Raw genomic sequence first — 24,223 nt, 5'->3', positions numbered from 1 at the left:
AACAAAAAACCCAGGATAGCCAAAAGAATCCTGTACAATAAAACAACCTCTGGAGGCATCACGATCCCTGACTTCAAGCTCTACTATAGAGTTACAGTAATAAAAAACAGCTTGGTACTGGTATAAAAACCGACATGTGGACCAATGGAATCGAATTGAAGACCCTGACATTAATCCGCACACCTATGAACATAATTTTTGACAATGAAGCCAAAAGAGTACAATGGAAAAAAGAAAGCATCTTCAACAAATGGTGCTGGCATAACTGGATATCAATGTGTAGAAGGCTACAAATAAATCCATATCTGTCACCTTCTCAAATCTTAAGTCCAAGTGGATCAAAGACCTCAACATAAATCCAGCTACTCTGAACCTGCTAGAAGAAAAAGTAGGAAGTAGTCTTGAATGCATTGGCATAGGAGATCACTTCCTAAATATAACACCAGTAGCACAGACACTGAGAGAAACAATCAATCGATGGGACCTCTTGAAACTGAGAAGCATTTGTAGAGCAAAGGATATGGTCAACAAGGCAAAGCAACAGCCTACAGAATGGGAAAAGGTCTTCACCAACCCCACATCTGACAGAGGACTGATATCCAGAATATATAAGGAACTCAAGAAATTAGACATCAAAATGCCCAACAGTCCAATTAAGAAATGGGCTATAGAACTAAACAGAGAATTCTCAACAGAGGAAACTCAAATGGCCGAAAGACATTTAAGGAATTGCTCAACATCCCTAATCATCAGGGAAATGCAAATCAAAACAATTCTGAGATAGCACCTTATGCCTGTCAGAATGGCTAACATTAAAAACACTGAAGACACCTTATGATGGAGAGGATGTGGAGCTAGGGGAACTCTCCTCCAATGCTGGTGGGAATGCAAGCTGTACAACCATTTTGGAAATCAATATGGCTTTCTTAGAAAACTGGGAATCAATCTTCCCCAAGATCCAGCTATACCACTCTTGGGCGTATACCCAAGGAATGCTCAATCATACCACAAGGGCACTTGCTCAGCTATGTTCATATCAGCATTGTTTGTAATAGCCAGAACCTGGAAACAACCTAGATGCCCTTCAACTGAAGAATGGATAAACAAAATGTGGTACATTTATCACAATGGAATACTACTCAGCAGAGAAAAACAATGACATCATGAGGTTTGCAGACAAATGGATGGATCTAGAAAAAATCATCCTGAGTGAGGTAACCCAGACTCAGAAAGACAAACATGGTATGTACTCACTCATAGGAGGATACTAGACGTGGAACAAGGATGACTGGACTGTTACTCACATCACCAGGGAGGCTACCTGGAAAACAGAACCCCAAGAAAGATATGGGGATCGCCCAATGACGGAGAAATGGAAGAGATCTACATGAACAGCCTGGACATGAGTAGGGGTAATGAAGGGCGAGGGTTGAGGGAAAGAGAGCTTCGGGGAGCGGGAGATCCCAGCTGGATCAACAACAGAGAAGGATAACAAGGAATAGGAGACCATGGTAAATGAAGACCACATGAGAATAGGAAGAAACAAAATGCTAGAGAGACCCACAGAAATCCACAGATACCCCCATAATAGACTGCTGGCAATGGTCGAGATACAGCCCAAACTGACCTACTCTGGTGATAGGGTGGCCAAACACCCTAACTGTCGTGCTAGAAACCCCATCCAGTGAGTGAGGGAACTGGTTGCAGAGATCCAAGGCCAGGCACCGGGTGGAGCTCCGGGAGTCCAGTTGGCGAGAAAGAGGAGGGTTTATATTGTTGAGGCCAGGTTGGATAAGGCACAGGAACAAATAGCCAAATGAATGGAAACACATGAACTATAAACCAATAGCTGAGGGGCCCCCGACTGGATCAGGCCCTCTGAATAGGTGAGACAGTTGATTGGCTTGATCTGTTTGGGAGGCATCCAGGCAGTGGGACCGGGTCCTGTGCTCAGTGCATGAGTTTGCTGTTTGAAACCTGGGGCTTATGCAGGGTGGCTTGGCTCAGCCTGGAGATGGGAGTGGGGGGTGGACTGGGCGAAAGGGAGGGACGTGGGAGGGGGGAGAACAAGGGAATGCGTGGCTGATATGTAGAATTAAATTATATTGTAAAATAAAATAAAATAAAATAAAAAATAAAGAAATGGAAACTTGCTCAATTAAAAAAATTAAGAAAAAAAATTAAAATAAAATATATTGGTCTCACTATAAAAAAAAAAAAAATGTTACCAGGGCAGAAAGCTGACTAACACAAACCCAAGAAATTCAGGCTACTACAATAATCCTTACTTTATAAGTATTGAGAAAATTATTTTCTAACTCTCAAGGACTGGCCTAATCCATCTTCATGTGTAGTTCTCCCACAAGCTTTACTATGGTGATGAAAGACCTTATTTCACTAATCTCATTATCTTGTATAAAAGAAATCAATTTATATTTTTATCAAATTCTGATACTGTGGAACATAGAAATCCTGGAGATTCTTTTTCAGTATAATCATTGTGTTTGTCACAGAGCGATCAGTCTAATGATGCAGTTGGATTATAATCTCAAAGAAAAAGAAAAAAATTAAAAAACAAAAACAAAATAAATTATTTTGAAATAGAAAAAGATATATGAAGGAACCAAAAATGTACCTATGCATGCATATTTCAATGCTATGAGATGGGAGTCACCGTGGGGCAGACACATATGCAGAAAGAAAGAATCTATCTTCCTAATACAAGTGAGCACAGTGGATTTACATTAGAAGGAAACAGGAGACACTCAACATATTTTAGAAGAGTGCAAACACAGTTTAAGGTAGACATCCACAAGAAGGTGTCTTTGAAGATAATCTCCAAGGTACACTAGAAGCTTGCTTTGTGAAGGGTTACAGCAAAGGCAGGGGAGACTGTGGGGAGGGGAACAAGAATGCGTATGGTGAAATGCTAGAAAACGAATGAAGGATAAATAGTGGCTGTCATGGACATCATTCACCTTAACTGGCCTGGCTTGTAAAACTGTCCCAGCAATGCAGAGTACCAGGGATTAGTTGTTCTGTACCCGTATGTGTCAGTATTACATAGGAATCTCCTCTTTATCACATTTAAATGTGTTATTAAACGACTTTCAGTCTTGATATAGATTTAGAGAAGCTATATCTGCCTTCAGATCATTGAGGTTGGAGTTGTATTGAGATGTTTAAAAATGTCCATCCATAGTGTGTGCATCTGAATAAATACAATAACATCACCTGTTGGATATGCAATTTCTTGTGATTCATCCAAGATCCTGAGTTTGGAGCTAGCAATTTTCCTTTTATTGAGTCCTTTGTGCGATTTTAGCATGTGCTTAAATTGGGAAATCACTGTATCGAGTGACTACAACAATAGCTTTCTTCTCTATGTGTTGATAGTCTGTGTCCAGACCCGAGTATACCATTTCCTGACAATTGTCAATTTTTATCTATTGCAATTACAGTTTTGGTAACAAGAAAGGGGGAAAACTACCTGTCAGATTCATTGGAGATCATTTTCGCTGGCAAATAAACACTATTGATTTTTACACTTTAATTATCAATTCATTTGATATGTACTTTAATTATCTAGCTGTTACTCAGAACTACCATTAACTTCTGACATCACTAATCAAAGTTTAGCTTTTAAACACCTGTCAATGTATCTAAAATGTTGTGTGTGAAGGAAGAGTGTGTGTGTGTGTGTGTGTGTGTGTGTGTGTGTGTGTGTGTGTGTGTGTGTTTCTTTTCTCCTATGTTTGGTTTGTTCTACTTAAAAGACATCAAAAATAACTGTCACTTTTTTCCCAAGTACCCTACAATTTGTATTGACAATGCAGTGGGTTAGGCAGTGACTGCAGACTTGTGGTAGGTAAAGTTTTGTATTTCTAAAATTCTGCAATTGTACATATGGGAACTCAGAAAAAACTCCCTTCATTCCAGTGGGAGCTATGCTATTGTGGAAATGTATCTCTTAATAAAACAACTGGCTTGCACTTATTCTTCCACTATTGTTTTTTAACAGAGCTCTTCTCTGCTTCTTCTTTAAATAATCACAAATTTTGATGGAATTTCCTGAGTTTAGTATCCTTACCACCTAGTTCCTAAAGGTGAAGTCAGTATCATCCCAATAGACGCAGTCCACCATTCATTTTAATAATACATCTGCAATCATTCTGAGTCCTTGGAATGATGGTTTCCATTGGTGTGTTCTAATGAAGAGAGCAGGTGGGGGAGGAGAACCCAGACATAAAATAAGGTTGATTAACGTATCATACTACAGAATGGGCTTGGAGATACTAATGACATATTGATATGTTAAAACTCTTAGTAATTCTGAAAAGCTGTTTAATAGGAATATGTAATGCCTTTCTAAATGAGCCTTTTATTTCTCAAAAGTAACTTCTAAGACCATTTGAAAAACAAAATCCTAAAATATTTTTTCTCTCAGTTGATAGTTTGTGATTATTTACAGAAAACTAATTTAAGGATGATACTTATTATATACTATTACTTGTCTTCCTTATAAAATAGCCTCCCCATGTCAAAAATAGTTATTCTCATTTCTATACAGTTGCCTATTCTCCAAGGAAGTGTGTTTTATCAATTCATTCTCCAGCATGGAAGACAGGGTCATGCCTTTCTCTAAAGAGTAGAAGCATGGACAACTGTGTGTATTCATAATTTTTATCATGTTAGTCATAGTGCAATATTTATAAGTCAGAAGATATAATACTAGTGAGTATTAATAAATGACATTTATTAACTATACACCAAGTTTCTGAAATTTCAACTGTCCTAGAGGAAAATGTTTCTCATTCTCCTTCAGAACTTAAAGAAAAAAGCTGTCTTGCTTAATGCTAGAGAGCTCACAATCTTCTATGTTCAAGTTTTAACATCATCAGCTCAATAGCTGTGTCTATTGACTACATTTCTTTGTCAGATCTTATCTGATATTTCTCATAACAATTTTGTAAAATAAGTGTATTTATCGTACTTAATAGCTGTGGAACTCAGAGGCAGTATGAAAACCATTTATCAAAACACATTGAGGAACAATTATTGACACTGCCTTCATTTGTTTCATTTGTTTGTTATTAGTTAGCATACAAAGCAAAAGGTTTCACTGTGACATGTTTTCCCTAAGCAGAACAGGTTTATTTTACTTGTATTTCAAGGTCCCAGATACTCATTAAGAGAAGTCAGGGCAGAAACTCATGCAGGAACATGAAGCAGAAACCATGGAGGCATTCATGCTTTCAGGTTCTTTCTCCACATGTCTCCTCACCCTCCTGCCCCTCACACTTTTACCTCCCACCTCTATTATCCTATTTCTACTTCTATGCCACATGTATTCTACCACTTTGACTTCTCATCTTTAAAATCTCAACTTCCACTCTCATGGTCCGTTTTCAACTTTTATGACCAATACTTAGCGCTGATAATTTCTTATATAATTTCCGTTTGCCCATTTATGCTTAAACATAAACTTTTGTGTTTAAGCTTCCTATCTGATTTTAAAAACAAATTAGCTTATTGCAAAATTAACCTTGCAAATAATTTAGCAGTTTATAAACTTTTCTCTCTGCTATATCTAAGAGTCAATTGTATATTCTTTTTCATGAGTTCTATGACATCGTGGTGATAAGTTGAAGTTGTTCCTGGATGGCAGCATTTATATTATAGGAAAGGGAAAACACTAAAATCATGAGCTTTTCAGAGTTTTATAAGCATATCTTATCTCCTCATATTATCATCTAGCCTGTGACACTCACAGTTTCTTTTCTTGGTACAGATAAAGGAAATCAGAATGGTAGCATGTGCTTAGAAAGAATAAGAAGTATAAGAATATTTTAATATTTTATGGGAATAAAATATAAGGAATAGAAACCATAAAATATTATAATAAAACAAGTACATAAAATTAATGGTATGAGTGTATTCATAAATTGGCATTCAATTATTATCTTAACTCATATTCAAGATATGAACAATATTCAAAAAAATCTTAATAGCTACTTGGCATTAGATCTTTATTTAATTAAGGCAATACTAGCTTTCAGCAAACCTAGAACGATATTTGACTCAAAATGTGATTTGAAGTGTCCTGAATATGCCTTACCGATACAAAAATCTGACTCTAGTCAACTTTATTACCAAAACCTGAAGGATGTTTACAGAACATTTTTCTCTGTACCCATTGTTAGAGATGAGGTGATTACAATTAAATTAGGCATCTGTTTATCATCTATCTATCTATCTATCTGTCTGTCTGTCTGTCTGTCTACCTACCTATCTATCTCTGTTGATCCTTTAACAAATCGGTGTTACCATTACTCATGATTTTCATACTAATAAAAATTAACAAATACATTTACCTTTTAATTCCATTATTTTTTTCAAAATGGTGCCTATTCATCTCTTCCTTTACAAATGATAATGAGTAAGCTCACATACGCTTCACTTTTTGTGCATTATGTAAAAACCATGAATGTTACCACATATTTGTAATAAAATTGTTAGCTTTTAATTCTTTGTGTTAAAAACCAATATACTGGAAAGGGATCCTTAGTTGAAGATAATGTGACTTGGGTTTCTCTGCCTAAAACAGTCAGCCAGACAACAGTTAAGCAATATAATAAGATATTTCAGAGGCTTGGGCTGAATACCTGATTCTGCTTTAGATAATTTCACATTACCTTACTCCAAAGGAGAGCAAACCTAGTGAACTGAAATGATCCATATTTTCTAGGGTTGTATTCACCACACAAAGGTTAAAAAAAAAATAGAACAAAAGTATCAAAAATATTACTTAAATTTTGAGAAAATTTTCACTATATTTCAAAAATTGCTTCTATTTTTATGCCAAACTACTAAAATTGAAATTTAATAGGCTTTGTCTTTGTATATTATAAGTATATGCATATACATGCTATATAAATGTGCTAGTCTTAAATTGGTTTCTTTTAGTAAGGTATATGTTGGTTATACAAGATTGACAATGTCAAGTTTTTGCAGGGTGAATAATCTTTTGCCATTTATTTTATCCTGGTGATGATAGGAATGAGAGACCCCTTAAGAGGCGCAGATAAATCAGATGTTATGTTACCATGTATGTCCTTGATTACAAGAAAGTTTTGTTTGATAAATATTTGCATGGCCTCAACTCTGTCGGGTTCTAAGTTTATATCTACTGAGAAGAAAATTAAAGATAAAATAAAACAATGTGAGTAAAGTAAAAATTTCAATGTTTTAAGTTAAAATATAAATAAAATTTTATATATAAAAACGTGTATTTGATAGACAAAATATTCGTTCCCTTTATTGTTTTTATTGATTATATCATATTCTCTGACTTTAAATAATTACTTTTTGTTTCAACTTTGACTGTACCTTTAGAATAAATGTGAACTAAAATAGGAAAACAAGGAGATAAATCTGCTTGCAATTTCTAGTTGAATATCAAGTCTCACCAGTGGACTATGGTGGAAAAAACATATGAGATTTTTTTTTCTGCATACTCACTTGTGTGTAATTATTTCACACCTGCATGTGCCTGTGTTCACATGAGTGGGTACACTTGGGTGAGGAAGCATGTATACATACATATATATGAAAGACAGAGATTGGTCGTGAGGACCTGTCTCACTCGTTTTCCCCATTATTTACTGAGTCATGGTCTCACTGAACCCAGAGGCCCCAGAAACAACTAGTCCAGCTAGCCAGTTTCTACTAAGGATCCCCTGTCTCTGTCTTCTGAGCTATTTCAGATAACAGGGGTAGTGCCAACCTTGTGCAGCTAGGGCTTTATTCATTGACCCAGGGTTTACCTTCTGTCCTGAAGGGTGCAGTTAGGAGAGCATATCAAAACGTCATGTTATTGGTTCTTAAAATACTGTGTTGATCAGAGCTATTTGGTAAGAGAATTCAGACTCTGCCTACCTCTCTTATAATGTAAAAAAAAAAACCTCTTCATTCTTCTTTAGAATTGTTTTATTTAGTGATGTTAAATTTTACCTAATGCTCCCTGAGCATGTATCAAGATGATGATGTTAACATGACATTATATTAATCTCATAATGCTGAAATACCTTTCATTTTCCTAATAATTTATCTCTACATTCAAACTGAATGAAAATGATTACTGAATTTCCTTTTGAGATCTAAAGAGATTTTAAAAGATTTTGTTATCTAAGATTTATACAGACTAAAAATTATTTGTTGTCCTGTAAGTGTCTGTTGGCTTTTTCCAGAGAAAAACAAATGTTTTCCAAAATAAAAACCACACTTTTGTTTTTCCTTCTAGTTTTTGCTTTTGTACGGAATTTCTAGTTATAATAACTTACAAACATGGGCGTGGTCTTTGCTCCCTTCTATGTCACTGCAACTCCACATATCCAAGCTGTCATATCCAACATATATCACTGGGTATGTTTAGGTTTTTCATGTGTATTTATCTCTATGCTGTCTGCCATATTTCTATATCCAATTTAAGGTAGTTTACTACATTTATTTAAAAACTTTCCATTTAATTACTTTTATGCTTATTATCATTATGCTATTTGTTAATTAGCCCATTGATCCAAGTGATTTTTAGAATATGAACATTTGTTATGTTATTATTTGTTTAGATTATTAATTCAAGAATAGCTCTTTTGTTGTTTCTAAATAGCTCTACTAATATACTTGTCATCAGACAGTGCTTCTGACTAAAACATAGTGTGACTGCACAAGATGGGGATAGACAGACAGACAGACAGATAGATAGATAGACAGGTATTAAAAAGATCATAGGTAGATAATAGACAGATAGATAGATAGACAGGAACATCTAGAAGTTGTATTATCTTTGCATATCTTGCTTTGAATTCCATGTACTGTATCTACCAGATTATATTTTCTATATCAAGATAACTTTATAAAATAAATTAACCAGTTTTATGAGTCCTCTTATTCTCTCTAGGATAATTAAAACAAATTTACTTTTTGAAGTTATTTCTCCATAAAAGTCTTTTGACCCATTTTTCTACAGGCCTTAACATTATCTGAAAGTGGCCCATAATAAATTAGCACATGGGTATCTTTATTTCCTCTAGTCCCATCAGAGTCTTGGATAGTTTATATTTCAAGACAATGCCAAGCTCCTGATATGGCTCCTTGCTTCTCTCTTCTTTCCTTCCATGCTGAATTCCTGGTTTCTACTCTTTCCATGTTTCTATGCAAGTAGTTCCACTTAATATGAACAGTTTTTTTTTAAATGAGAGATAAGGCAACTTTATCAAATAAGAAGGAAAATTAGAGCTCCAGAGTCTGGACATTGATCTGACTGTTATCTGGCTGTAATTAGATCTGTTTAGGAAACTGAGGAGGAATCATCTTAAACACACTTTAAAAGTGTAATAAGAAAGTTAATCATTGTCAAATAAAGTAGCAGGATTTGTAAACACAGTTTTAATCCCCAAAGGTTATAAAAGTTCAAAACTTCATAAGTAACTCACTCTACCTCCTCTCCAGGCAGCTGAACTCTTCCTCTGTAACTGAAAAAAAATGTGAACTCACAGTCCTGGGAATGCTCCATTCCCCATGAAGATTCAAACTAATGAATGTATACTCTCTCTCCGCAATAAAAATTCACAGTCATGAGCCTTTAATTCCAACACTCAGGAGAGAGAGGCAGGCAGATCTCTGTGAGTTTGAGTCCAGCCTGCTCTACAAAGGGAGTTCCAGGACAGCCAGAGCTGTTATACAAAGAAACCCTGTCTAGAAAAAAAAATAAACAAATAAACAAAAAAAATTCACATCCATTATGACTGGTATGGCCTAAGTTATATGTGTACTCTGATATTGGTTTAGCTTACATAATACACATACCTTGACTTTAATCTGGTTTAAATCATACAAGATGTTACACACTAAAAGTAAAGAGTAGACCTGTCCCCCAAAGAAAACTTGTGATAGGATTTCAAGAAGGGAGAGTATATGTAAACTATAACTGTCCAGACAAGGTTCCAGTTATATAGCTTCTCTGTGTTACAGATCTGCTTAATCTTCAAATAAAATATGAAACTCAGAAGAGTAAATCCATGACTAACAATGCCCAATTGTAATTGCTTTCATTTCCTGATTAAATACTGTGAGAAAAAGTTATTGACCAAATACTGTGGGAAACAGTCTTTCTAATTGATCTAGCAAACAGAACATTAAGTGATTTAATTCATTTAGATAATAATGTCATTGTCTTAGGGTTTTTATTGCTGTGAAGACATGGTACATGAAAACCATGGTAATTCTTATAAATAAAACATGTAATTAGAGTACATAGCTTGCAATTTCAGAGGTTCAGTCCATTATCATCATAGTGAGGAGTATGGTGGCACACAGGCAGATGTGGTACTGGAGGAGCTGGCAGGCTCCAGGAAGTGGCTTCCTTGCAGGCAACAGGAAGTTGACTGACAGTCACACTGAGGGAAGCTTGAGCAAAAGACACTTCAAAACTCACCCCCACAGTGACACACTTCTCCCAACAAGACCATACCCCCTAATAGTGCCACTCCTTTTGGGGGCCATTTTCTTTCAAACCACCACAGTCTACTCTCTGGCCCCCAAAGGCTTATAACCATATTACAATGCAAAAAATGCATTCAGTCCAACTTCAAATGTCTCCATAGTCTGTAACAGTCTCAAACTTGTTTCAAAGTCCAAAATCCAAAGTCTCTTCTGAGATGCATGTTAATCTTTTTTTTTTTTTGGTTTTTCGAGACAGGGTTTCTCTGTGTAGCTTTGCGCCTTTCCTGGGACTCACTTGGTAGCCCAGGCTGGCCTCGAACTCACAGAGATCCACCTGGCTCTGCCTCCCGAGTGCTGGGATTAAAGGCATGCGCCACCACCGCCCGGCCGCATGTTAATCTTTTAATTGTAATACCCTTGTGAAAATCAGAGTAAAAAAGCAGTTCACATACTCCAATATATAATGGCACAGAATATATATTACCATTCTAAAACACAGGGAAGGAAGCATAGCAAGGAAATACTGGACAAAAGCAAGTCTGAAAAACAGCTGGGAAAACTCCAAATTCTGCAGCTCCAAGTCGGATGTCCAAATGCTCTTCAGATCTCCAACTCTGTTCAGCTTTGTTGACTGTAACACACTTCTTAGTCTTGGGCTAACTCCACTCTTTCTTAGCAGCTCTCCTCAACAAGTATCCCACAACTCTGGCATTTCTAACATATTGGGTTCACCAAGGCAATCCAGGCTTCAACTTCACAGCTTCACACAATGGCCTCTCCACTAGGCCTCCATTCAGGAATATCCTTGGCAGCTGCCTGGCCTCAGCAGCTGTATTCCATGACTCCTTCTATTCTTAACTCTAAAGCCAAAACCACTAAAGCCAAGTTCTGCTGCTTGTTGGGGCTGGAATGTGACTTCATTATTCAATTACATCTTCACCAGCTTTTTGTCTTACATGCTTAAGCTTGGCTATCTTGAAAATTGTGTTGTAGATAAGGTTGGCCTCAAACTCAGAGACCCACCAGTCTCTACATACTGGGATTAAAGGTGTGCCCCACTACACTTGGCTCTAAGCATTTCTTTAGTTTCTTTTCACAGTTGGAAACTTAGCTGGGTGAGATCTTGCCCTGAGGTCACCACCCCCTTTATTCCGTTTCTTAATCCATTTATGTCCTTGAACACTAAATTTAGGTCTATTTCACTTACTGGTGCTCTTTTTCTCCTCAAAATTTTCATTTTGTAATTTACTCTGCTCAGCTTGCTCCTTTTCATTATAAATCTTCATTGCAGTAACCACTAAAAGCCAAATGACAGAATCTATAATAGGCTGTTTTGGTATTTCCTCTGCCACTGGAATCAATACAAAATTCAATTTGGCTTCAGGTAGAATCTTTGAAAAATAGCAATAGGCAGCCGTTTTTTTCACCAAAATATCACAAGTCTCTAGGCAACTTACTATCATCCTTCTCCTCTGAAGCCTCTTGATCCTCACAGTTCATCAAATTATATTCAGCACCACTGTCTTCCATGCTCCTTCTCGTATGGCACATTAAGCAGTGTTTAAAGCATTCCACTGTTTTCCACCAAGTACCAAAGTCCAAATTCCTCCAAATAAAAACATGGTCAGGCCTATCGCAGCAATACTCCAGTCCCTAGCTCCAACCTCTATCTTAGTTAGGGTTTTCTCTTGCTGTGAAGACATACCATGACCACAGTAACTCTTACAAATAAAACATTTAATTGGTGTGTCTTGCTTACAATTTCAAAGGTTTAGTCCATTATCATCATGGCAGGGAGCACAATGGCATGAAGGCAGATGTGGTACTTGAGGAGTTGAGACTCATACATTTCTTAGGCAAAAGGAAGTCGACTGATAGTCACACTGAGAGAAACTTGAGCAAAAGAGTCCTCAAAACCTGTCCCCACAGTGACACACTTTCTCCAATAAGGCTACACCTCCTAATAGTGTCAGTCTCTTTGGGAGCCATTTTCTTTCAAACGACCATGCTCGTACTGAATCATCATAGGACATGCATGTATATTCATGTTTTTAAGGTGGTGATATAAGGCCATATTAGAGTGACAGATGCTAGGATCTTAGTGACATGACATAGCAAAGTTAATATCAAGCTTATATACATTGAAAGTTTTTTCCCCAACATTTAAAACAGAACCCTAGCTATCTGTAGATCTCTGGCTTTCATTTCATGTTGGCTTGGACAATCCAGAAGTATTAGGCATTGTGGAAGGGGCTAGTAACACAGAAAGAATTTGTCATGAGCATGTGTAAAATGTGATGAGTAGTTTATGTCCACATTTTATCTTCTGGAAATCAAGTATATGTCTAAGATTCAAAGAACTGTAGGAAATTAGTCTCTGTATGTCCAAGATGAGTTTTTCTGTCATAATTCCCACTCATTATGTTCACCCAGTATTTCCTTCACATATAGGGAACACTGTCTCTTCGCAAGGATGATAGCCCCAATTCCATCCAGGTCCTGGGTAGTGATGTTCCACATTCTCTATGCACTCTGGATGCAATGGCCTGAGGTATAGCCACCAATTAGTCAAAAATAGAAATCAATGTTTTATTCACATATATTTTAATATACTCAGGCAGCACCTAAGTAATGAAAATAATCAGGGAAATAGGTGAAATCAGGAAGTGATTAATCCATGGAAATTTTAATGGCTTGCCTCCAGTAACAGAATGGAGGTATAAGGATAGATAATAAAGAGTACATAAGCCCCAAACAGTTAGAGTCATACGGTTTTCTATATAGTCCCATCAACTGCACAGGGAATGTCTGGCATAATTAAATCTATCAAATTTATGCAATAAACACAGAAAGATAGCATGCCTAGCAGAATTCTCTTTCCCAGTCTGTGTCTGTGTTTTATCACCCTCTCTTATCTCTTCTTGTGTTTCTATGAGCAGGTACAATTCCTTCTGAGATGTTTTCTGAGCTACTGAGCTACTGCATCTTCAACACTGAAAAACATCTTATTTTTTACTTTGTAGACTGAAAATACAAACTCGGAGAAACCACATATTTCTGAACTTTATGCTTCCAGAGTGCCACATTCTTTCCTGTGTGCATCTGTTCCATAAATATTTTCTCCAATGTAGACAGCAAAATCAAACACAACAACCCAGTTAGTGTGTAGAACAGAAGGGACTAATCTGCCAGTTTCAGAGAAAGCTAAACAGCACCTCTTGTTCTTGGTCTTTTTTCCTTTTGCCTGTACCTATACAGTATATACCGGTCTGGGTCAACAGTTTCCTCAGATTTTTATCTCTAAGCATTTATTAACCTTGATAAGCTAATGCTATTTTTCTACTGTTTCTGCTTATTTTCTAGGTTTACATTTCAAATGATAAATTTCCTGGCAGACAGATGATCTTTGGAGTAATCATAGTATACTTATGTTCTTTCCATATTCTTTAGTGTAAACCCAGATGTGCAATCTAAGCCTGTATCTGAAGACATAAGCATCTAGACTTGTAAGCATCTAACCAGTTTTCTGGATAACAAGAATTATCCTTCTCAAGAACTTGTTTGAACTAGTATCATGAAGTCATGGTAAACTAATTAGGGAATCTAAAAAGCTAACTTTGTAGTATATGTAGATATATATGTCCAAGGGCACTTGTGCATGTGAATAGGCACTAACCCCATTTAAAGACTCAGAAATCAATTCAGGTTGGCTACCTCTGCCTTTGTGTTATTCCAAAAGTTAAGTTGTTTCTGCAGTACACAGATATGCTTTTAGGATGGCTAATCAAGCACAGGCCAGTGCTTTAGCTGCAGTATTTCAGAGTTCTGAACAACTTTTCTATGTTTGACAGTGTCTGAGATTGCCAAGCACAGCTTTTGAGCATAACTTGACATATTCCTCTCCCTGTGTAGGAAGACGAGGAGAAGCAAGGAGAGAAAAGGAGTGGTCCCAATTCCACCTTTAATGATCTTAGAAAGCCCATTCTTCTACCCACTCAAGAATAGTCTTACCCAACTATGTGGTTCTTTCATTGCTGTTCATGACAGTGTTGTCTTATTTTTAAGTACATGTTCCTTCTTAAAATAGTCGTGAAAGACACACATCTGTGGATTAAAAAGTCATCAGTTAAGTGGTGAGTAAGTGTCTTTGTTATTTAGATATTAGTCACATTATCCCTATGGTTAGTGAAAGTTGAAAATGTCCCCACTAATTATTAGTGACATTTAACAAAAATAATTATTCCCCTTGCATCATCATAGCCGTGGTTCAGTTGAAAATTCTATTTTAGGAGTTTTCTACAAAAAAAAAAAAAGAGCAGAGCAGCAGCTTCTTTTCTATGATCCAGACTACTTCGACCTTGTCAAACAGAGTGGGGATTTACATTTTCTATGGTAAGTTAAGCATATGTCCCATGAGCAGCAATGTGGTGAGTCCTGTTTAACTGCATTTTATTAACTTCAAAGGCCCAAAGCATTTGTAGCTCTGAACCACCTCAATGGTGCTCTTTTCTGAGTGTCATGACAGTTGAATACATTACCCTATATCAATTCTCACTCCATCTAATGGACTAGTTGACAGACTCAAGATGGAAACCTGTCTCTTGCCTACAGAAGTGTCTAGAGTTACAGTCTCATCGTGTCTTTGAACTTCAGACTTTTGTTTATCATTTATAAATAATGAGGCTTCATGCTTGCCAAAGTAAAAAATGCTCAGTAATGTGAGTTGTTATGCTTCAGCACATATTGCCTTTTTAACCCAACAAAATGTATTGACAGATTTAAGACAATGGTCATTTAAAAGAAACAAACATATTTATTCATAAAGTGCTTATTACTGAACAGTCACTGATCCTGGAGCCATAAAATCAAAGACAAAACAACATTCCTGTTTTTGAAAAACAGAGATCTAGTATAGATGGTTGTTGGGTAAACAGATCACTATAATGCACTAACTCATAATATAAAGGGAGAAAAAAATCTAAATTCACTTCTTAAGAGCATGGCCCAGAACACTTGAAAGAGGAAAAATCATTGCCTGCTTTGCTGAAGGAGAGTCGGTCTTACTAGTGACTGAAGCAAGGATGTCTTAAGCAGAAAGAGCACCTTGTGCAAGCAGCTAGTAAATCGAAGTGTCTTGTAGAGGAACTGAATTTCTTGAGGACAACACTCTCAGGGATTGCAGAAACATCTGGACAGTAATAGGAGAGGAAGTCCTCACCATCCACGGCAGTCACAGAAAAAAGTCTGAAGGGTTTTGTAGGAGTGACTTCAGATATTCTGAGACATATTGACAGGCCTCTGCAGAGAGATCACCTTTACTTTTTTTCTAGATAGCCATAGCAAATGCATGGCCCCTCCCCAGAGGGAAATCACTGGGCCTCTCTTCATTATAAAATTCTTAGAGTTAAAGTTGCATCATAGGTTCTTTTATTTAAGACCTATTCTGAGAACCGAGTTCCCTCTGTCCTGTGAAAGTCAGATATTGTCCACATATCGGAACATATCTTCTCTGCCACAGTCAGTATAGTTTTACTTGTGAAATGTTGCTGTTTCTGTAAAACTTTTAAATTAAAATATGCAATATATATAATATTTTTACAATGTAATATGCATGTGGATAATGAATATTCATATATATGCATATGTAAATGAACATTTCTTTCTACCTGCAACAAGGATTATGAATAGTATCCTTTTCTCTTCCCACTATAAATTCTCCATAGAAATATTTAAATATAGAAGATTGAAGAGTTGGAATGAAAGCAAAAAGATGTAAGTTTGAGTCCAAGCAACCATATAAAAAAACAAGTGTCTCAGCACTTGCCTGGTATCCCAGCACTGGGTTACAGAGACAGGAGAATTCCTGGGACTAAATGGCCAGCCAATCTAGATGAATCAGCAACTTCTGCCCAGTGAGAGAATCTATCTAAAAACATTAGGATGACAGTGGTTGATGAAGACTCCTGACATCAAAGGCTGGCTCCACATGCATAAGCACATCTCTGAGTGTACACCAATCCCCCACACCACCTCACATCCATGCATACAAACACATAAACATATATAGCACATTCTAAACATATAAATCCATGAGTCATATAAATATTACAACTAGTGTTATATTTAGCAGTAAATGTTTCTCTCAGCCCTGCCTTGTTCTATTTTTTTTCTTTGCCTCCCAACGAACATGATCTTAGGTTTGATCTTAGATATTTTCCATCATGATCATTGCTATTACTGAAAAATTTCATAGCCTTGCAGAACAGTGACTATAAGAATATTGTTTTTATTGTATGGTAACTAGATTTCATACTTACGTTTTTACGACCACTTTTGCCATGACTTAGTTTACTGTTTTAGCAATCACATGTCCTAATTCTAGAAAAGTTCATAGTTTGCTCAAGACCACAAAACTAGGATACTATAGCAACTTGAATTTGAATCTGTGACTCTCAGTTTCCAGAACTACATACATACATTAGAATTACATTTGAGTTTATTAAACACACACACACACACACACACACACACACACACACACACACACACACACACACACATTTCTGAAGCTTCATTCTAGTGTGGCAGATATCCACACAGAAGAGCTAAGATGGAGAGAGGGAAGGGGCAAAGGAATCTCTGCTTGATAATGTCAATATTATACGTGAGTGATGATAATATTTGCATTTTACCTTCATCCTTCTCTTTAACTAAATCATAGTTGCTCCATAGGTTTCAGTTGAATGGGTGACTGACTAGTGTAGGTCATTCAGTATATATTTAAACATTTTTAAGTTGATTACCTTAAGCATGCAGGTGTCAGGAAATAAAACAAAGCATTGATAAGCTCTCTCTATAATATCAGTTTGTTTTAAGCTTAAACATTTTCTAATACAATTTTGATTTTAATAAACTCTTCTCTTTTAGTCAATTCCTGTTAATAAGAAGCAAATAAAGTTGCTTGAAAACACACTCAGTAAGCAGTGTTTTTCCATGGACCAGTGGAAGAGGGAAGAGAAAATGATTGTCCCGCGCTGTTAACTGAGTAGAGCTAATGGCATTCAGTCTTGTGAAATGGATATTAATGATTCGACTGTGTTTAACTTGGTTTGTTTTTGATAGATTTTCCTCCCTCTGAATTAATGTCTGTCTTCTTTTGATTAATTTAGAGTGATTGTAGTGTGAGTCACTTAATTACTTTTTTTTTCCTTAAGTCAAAAATCATTCATTGTGATGAAGGCAGTCATTTTGATTTCCCACAAAAATAGTCTCCAAGGATCTCAAGTAGAACTTTCAAAATGAGCAGGAGAAGTTCTTTATCCAGTAAGGATATGAAGGTGTCTCTTGGGATCTAGTGCTCTAACTCCCAGGGAAAACTATCTGAGACATATATCTGAGATATATATGTTAGTGTCCAGAACCAGAGGCCTTACATGGCTAACATATGAGATACTATATATATATATATATATATATATATATATATATATATATATATATATATATGATTTAAATTATTTGACAACTGAGGGAAAAGATTTTGAAAAAAACTTATCAGAAAAGAAAGAGAAAATAGTAAAGTGAATACTTGATCAAAGTTAAAAGGACTGTTTTCCTGTATTCTTTGACTCTGTGATTAACTTTTAAATAGGTAAAAGCGGCATGTCTGTTTTTAGATTTGAAACAATACAGGAGGCATGTGATCATTGAAAGAATGTGCTGTTTAGATGCACGTGTGATTGTGTTTTTCTTGGCAGCAGTTCTTAAATAGGTTTATTTGCAGCAAGTTAAAAGTACTAAGTCATCCTGAGCTTTAACATCTACTGTGAGGTGATACATTATTATGTAAATATCTCCTATATTCTTAGCGATGGGAGTTTTTGCTAGACCTCATGGCCAAGCTAATAATATACTTGTAAGTCAATTAAGACCTGGCCCAATAGTCCAATATACACAGCTGGAGCTGTGTACTCAGTCTGATTTTGGTTGTTGTTGTTATTGCTGTTGTTGTTGTTGATGATTTTGCTTGTTTTTTTAACATGCCTTTAAGAGAACAATGTAACAACCAACCTTGCTTGACTTGGATTTCACATGTAATTATCTCTAACTACTGAAGCTAGTGTGTAGCTGTCATCTCACATTTAGTACTCTTTCATTACCCTGATGCAGAGTAATGTGTATGTGTGTATGTGTATATTATAATAATGATTTTCTGAAAACAGAGAACAAGTCAAAATAGACTTTGTATAATAAATATCTACCATAAGTATTAGAAACAGCATACAGATATTGCTTAATAAGTGGTATGCTTGCAGTACTGCTTTTTATCTGGGTCAGTTGGAGTCAGTAGTGACATCCCCTACATAACTGTTGTAAGATTTCTTTAAAGTATCCTTCACTCTTTCCCTGTTAGTTTCTTTCTGTGCTGTTAAATAAATTCAGAGAAAAAGCTCTTTGGTTGGGACACAGACAGTCAGACAACAGGTAGGTATGGATCAATATAGTACAGACAAACTACAGACAGGCAAGAAACCATAAGGTACAGACAGATGGAAGACACGGGGAGAGAAGTAGAGAATTTGAGCTTTCATTTGCTTTTGGTCAAAGTGATCCAAGAGGAAGTGCTTTGTTTTTTCATCATGACACAGACACATTTTAGTACCTCTGACATTATCTTTAATGCTTTAAACCAACTCAGAGATGCATCATCTGACAATCAATAGAGGTTATGTCCTTTCAGATCACTAGATCATAAGCTCATTGCCTATCAAATAGACATTATTATAAAATGTCTTTTAAATTGTTATTATTACCATTGGAATCAAACTAAATGCAAGGCCAAAGAGATATCTTACCTGGTAAAGGACTTGGATGCCAGTGTGACTACGTGAGTTTCATTCTCAGAGCCCATACCAGAAAATAAAAAAGCCTGACATGGTTTTTGTGGAATAGAATATTTGTTTAACTGTGTAAAGATACCTTGCAGTTGTTTGTGTTGCAGAATAATTGTTTAACTATGTAAACATAGGCTGCTGTTTCATCTTGCCTGCCTAAGGCATCTGATTGGTCTAATAAAAAGCTAATAGCTAGGCAGAGGAGGGACAGGTGGAGCCAGCAGCCAGCCAGTCAGGAGCCAGCCAAGATGGAAAGCAGGATGGACAGTATGTACATGAAGTGAATGATCCTCAGGGCAGTACATGGATTAATAGATATGGGTTAATTTAAGTTAAAGAAAAAAAAACTAGCTAGAAACAAGCCTAAAGCTAAGGCTAAGCATTCCTAATTAATAATAAGTCTTTGTGTCATGATTTAGGGGCTAGCCATCCACAAAACCCTACTACACATGGTGGTAAGCATTTATAATCTCAGTACTGGGGAAGAGAAACAGGAAGATCCCTAAAGACTGCCAGTTAGCTCATTTAACCTGTTTGAGTACCAGATAAATGTTAGACCTGGTCTCAAGAAACGAGGAGATTGTTGTTCCTGAGAAATAATAATTGATGATGTCTTTTGGCTGTGCATATGCAACACAACTTCATACATATCTATACACAGGAACCTACACAAACAGGAACAAGCACACATAGACACACACAGAATTTACATACACCCAGATACACACATACACACACACACACACACACACACACACACACACACACACACACACACACAGATACACAAGCACAAATAAAGTAATTTTATTCCAGATGGTCTAGATGCCTCATGAGATGGCACAGCCTGATGAATCAAGGCTTCAGATTGGAATCATCAGGTCTAGAATCATGTCTGATACCAGGGTACATTTGGATCCTTGCACATACCATGTAAACTAAATCTGAAATTCACAATCTGTGAAATAAAGCTAGTGATGTCATCCCATTTCTACTGTGGTTCAGAGGATTTCATACAGCACAGAGAACCTATCATAATGCAAGCCTATTACACTAATGTAACTCTTTGTACAGTACTATTTTTCTTCTTTTGGGAAAATGACTTTCAGATACTTTCAGTAAGTACAACCATCTGAGTTGTCTAAAAGCCAATTTAGCAACAGTGCCCATCAGCAGTGATCAAAAGGTAGTGGAGGTCTTGGCCCTTTGGAGTTCTGACTGCAGGGCGCCTCTAGAAGGATCTTTCTCTGTCCTATCTGTTGTGTGTGCCAAGCTCTCATCGGGTAATAATCCTCTATATCCCACTGCGTTTCACTTTTCATAAATGACAGAGTGTTTCTGGCATAGTACCTTGAACTTCATATTCTGTATCCAATGTTAAAATCTTTGTAACGCTGTTAAAAACAAAACACATATTGACACAGTTTCTAATAGAGAAAGTGAGTGTTAGAGAATTGCCTAAGGTCCAGCTGGTGGTGGCACAGATACTATTCAAACTCAGAGGTTATGTCTCCAGCATTATACAGCTTTACTTTGGACTTTGCAGTTGAAAATGGCCAGTTGGTTTGTAAAGATACAAGCTATTGAGAGAGATCTGTCTTCAGAGGAATATCCATGTCAATATTGACTGTGAGTATATTTGGAAAGTATACTTTCAAATGATGTGCATTCTTTGTGTTGTTTTAGTTTTTGCTTTTCCTTTTATTTCTGATGAATATACATCTGTATTTAGGAAACAGTGCTTTGTAATTGACTGACTTATAGTGAAATGTTCTCTCTTTTCTGGTGCTCCAGAGGGAACAGAAGAGAGCCATTCACACACTTGAGGCTAGTTTTCAGCCTTATTGACTATCAAGCTGGGCCTGTAACTATTGTTCATGCAAATAGGGTTCTGTTTTTGGAAAGGGTGACTCATTATAAAAACAATGTGACTTGTCTGTCCCCCATGGCCTGAAAATAAATGTGGAGGGACAATAGATGCCAGGAAGCAAACACTTGTTTTGTCTTGAAACTTTGAAAGCTCCCTTGGCAGGCATTAACAACAGTTACTCTTCCTTTTTTGAGTTCACAGAGATTGCTCTGCAATTAGCTTACACACCCTAAGATCTCTAGACCCAGAGAATGGTGAGCTCTGGTAAAGCAGATGATACTCAGGCTCCTCTCTCTCCTAACACCCCCCCCCACACACAGGGGATGAAGTTCAAAAATCTCTTCTTGAAGTCCCTCCAACAACCTTCAAGGACCTTTCCATTTCAAATTTAGCTTTTTGAAAACTTGGTGAAAGAAAAAAAAAGGAAATTTAGATACAGAAAATCAGGTTGCAAACCCTAGTTTTGTCTTTTTAATAAGTTGAGCCTTTTGTTATATATTATTCATATGTATTGTTTTCTGAACACTAAATACTTCCTTATAATTATTTAATTCATTTAGCAAATACTCATCTAACAATTATTCATTTACATGCCAGAGATGCGATGGTGATCCAAATGCTTTCTTTCAGCTTTCCTTCTAGTGAGATTGGCAAGTCTAAGTCAAATAATTGCTGAGGGAGGGATCTCTGTGGGAGATGAGATTTTCCAGTCTCTGTCAGAATAGGGATCAGGCTTGTGGTCACTGCTGGTACTGATCTGAGGCTTCGATGGAGCTGTCAAGGGGCTGGCTACACCCAGCTCCTGTCCTGTTGCTTCTTCTGCAGTAGAGTGAAGATTGCTGCCATTAGGATCTTGAAAGCCATAACCAGGGATCAGAAACTAGCTATCTAGTATCAGTTGTCAGGAAACATGCTGGTTGCGGGACAGTGCTGGATGATGTAGATTCCTACACAGAATGGGTGACGGGTTTTCCCCAGTACCAACACAATCCTCTGCTGTCTGGCCTAGGCTCCTGGTAGGTCTTTACAGCTCTCAGGCTGTTCCTACCACCATCCCCATCCTCACTGCTGCTGCCCTCTGTGCTCTGATGCTTCTTTCTTCCAGTTACCTGCTCAGCCCGCACTGTTGAAAACAGGAAAAGGAATATCAGAGTGGGCAAGTCTTTCCTGAACCTAATGTCACAACAGCAATAGAAGCAGCAGTAAGTGAACTTGAGTGTCCCTCATAAAATGGACTAGAAGTGGTGTTTTCACCAACTACAGCCATTGCTTTGTCCAGCCACAGTCTTTACTCTAGCAGCAATCAGTCAGTTTTGGACCAGTCATAGAAGACTGTGGTGGTATTGTGTTCCCCGAAATATTGTGCACGCTAATAAACTTACCTGGGGTCAGAGACAGAACAGCCACAATATTAAACATAGAGGTTAGGCAGTGGTAGCACACACCTTTAATCCAAGCATTCCAGAGGCAGAAATCCCTCTCTGTGAGTTCAAGGCCACATTGGAAACAGCCAGGCATGGTGACACACGCCTTTAATCCCAAGAAGTGAGCCTTTAATCCCAGGGAGTGATGGCAGAAAGAGAAAGATATATAAGGCATGACCAGAAACTAGAAGCATTTGGCTGGTTCAGCTTTTAGGCTTCTAGCAGCAGTTCAGCTGAGATCCATTCAGATATGAGGACTCAGAGGCTTCCAATCTGAGGAAACAGGATCAGCTGAGGAACTGGCAAGGTGAGGAAGCTGTGGCTTGTTCTGCTTCTCTGATCTTCCAGCATTCACCCCAATACCTGGCTCCAGGTTTGATTTAAATAATAAGACCTTTTAAGATTCCTGCTACAGAAGACCCAACAAACTACCCACCTAGAGTCTTGTTTTAAATAGTGTCAGCAAGAGGGTAAGAGGGAGAATCCAACATCTGCTACTTAGGGAGTTAAATTGTCCCATCCCCAGTGCCTTTGTTGTTTATTCCAAAATGAGCACAAGAAGTGGTTTTTAAAACCTAACCTTACAGAAGTTATCATTAATAGAAATCTTAACAAATTCTAACAATGCTTAACACCTGCTCAGTACCTGTGAAGAGGGATTTTGTGCATCTCACTGTGATGAATAAGATGACGTTGTATTGACATAGCATAATGTCTAGAATTAAATGGCCTTGGTGTAAGAAGATATTTGGAGAACAATTGTGTAGAAAAGTTAAACATAGGATAGACTGAAAAAAATAACCAAACTGCTGTGTCTACTCATTTATAGATTGCAACTTTTATTATAACATGATAGAGCCCAAGCTGACTGTTGCAGATGATGTCAGCCTATTTATGAGTTTATAGACGAATCAGCTGGATCATTCAAGACTATTGGGAAGGCACTGTGCTATTTTTTGAAAAGAAAAGGTTTCTTGATATTTTTGGTAGAAAAGATATCTTATGCAAAAAACTTGAATGAAAAAGAAATTGTTGGAAAATGTTGATAATTACAAATTAATATTCTTAAAGTATATTCACCACCTTCACAGGAATATTAAAATGATCAAATTTGAAAAATTCACTCTAACATTTTCCAAAATGCAAATCATCACAGTAGTAGCTTGACGTTTTAACTTGATCCTATTGACCTATGATCCTTTGTTATAGTTTGAAGTGTGGAAAAATGCTTGATGGATGTTTTCAAATATTTCTGAATCATGATTTCAGTCTGCACCCTCATTCAAACGCCAGCATACTTACTTAAGTCTATCAGAAAGAAGATTCTCTAAAGTCCTTTTTATTCATTTATCATTACAAGTTGGAATTGAATAACAAGACTGCTGAGGGGCTAAAGCATTCGGCAAACATTGTGGAGCTCTGTAATAATGTCTTGAGTAATATCTACAAATCACATCATGGAGTAGCTTGGTTCTGTGTTATGGGGAATAAGTCAAGTTAATGGGGTATTTGCACAACAATATATAAGATAA

Source organism: Peromyscus californicus, unplaced genomic scaffold, assembly GCF_007827085.1.
Source record: "Peromyscus californicus insignis strain IS unplaced genomic scaffold, ASM782708v3 Scaffold_3__1_contigs__length_106647218, whole genome shotgun sequence".
Lineage (NCBI taxonomy): Eukaryota > Metazoa > Chordata > Mammalia > Rodentia > Cricetidae > Peromyscus > Peromyscus californicus.
Note: the sequence above shows the minus strand (reverse complement) of the source record.